This window comes from Seriola lalandi, unplaced genomic scaffold, assembly GCF_002814215.2.
Source record: "Seriola lalandi dorsalis isolate HSWRI2012SDOR001 ecotype SW California unplaced genomic scaffold, Sedor1 jcf7180002054972, whole genome shotgun sequence".
Taxonomy (NCBI): Eukaryota; Metazoa; Chordata; class Actinopteri; order Carangiformes; family Carangidae; genus Seriola; species Seriola lalandi.
In genome coordinates, this window is record NW_019525660.1 from 716,118 (window position 1) to 716,944 (window position 827).

The window sequence follows — 827 nt, forward strand, 5'->3', positions numbered from 1 at the left end:
GTATGGCATTAAATGTCAAAAACACAACATAGTATATTAAGTCATAAAATGTCATAAAGACATCATAGTATGGGAAGGCATGAGATGAAATAATATAATTAGGCATAAAAATGCCAAAAAAACGTCATAGTATAGTATGGCAAAAAATGTTAAAAATACAACATAGTATATTAACTCATAAAAGGTTATAAAAACATCATAGTATGGTCAGGCATCAAACGTGAAAGTATATTAAAGCATTAAAGGCCAACTCTGAAACCAGAAGTTTGGCAACTGCCAAAGCAGCTTACTACTACCTATGGTTTTGTGGGTACAGCATTGGAGCTTTATTGAGGGCATGCATGTCGGCCATAATAATTCACATAATTCACTTGCTGCATATCCCAAGAAGCTTTTGAGCATGGGCTTTGATCTCTGTAATCGCCAACATGCTCAGAAACAAGAAAGTGCAAAGTGACCAATTGATGAAGTCAGTACTGTATTTAACCCCAAAAGCGTAGGTTTTGGTCTCAACATTGGTAGGGACTAAACAACCCCAACACCCCTCAAGAGATTGACTTTTTAATGCCGTCAACCAAACACTTTAATAACATAGGCTATAATAACTGAATTTAGATTCAGAAATGCCCATATACAAATGTGATATAGGTATTAGTGTTGAATTTCCATATTTTAAATATATGTATATATGTGGTAAAATCATATAGTATAGCCTATGTATGTAAGAATTACATGTGAAACCTGTTAGAAATTGGAACAATATAATATATTGACATATATATATATATATATATATATATATATATATATATATATATGTCTAATAA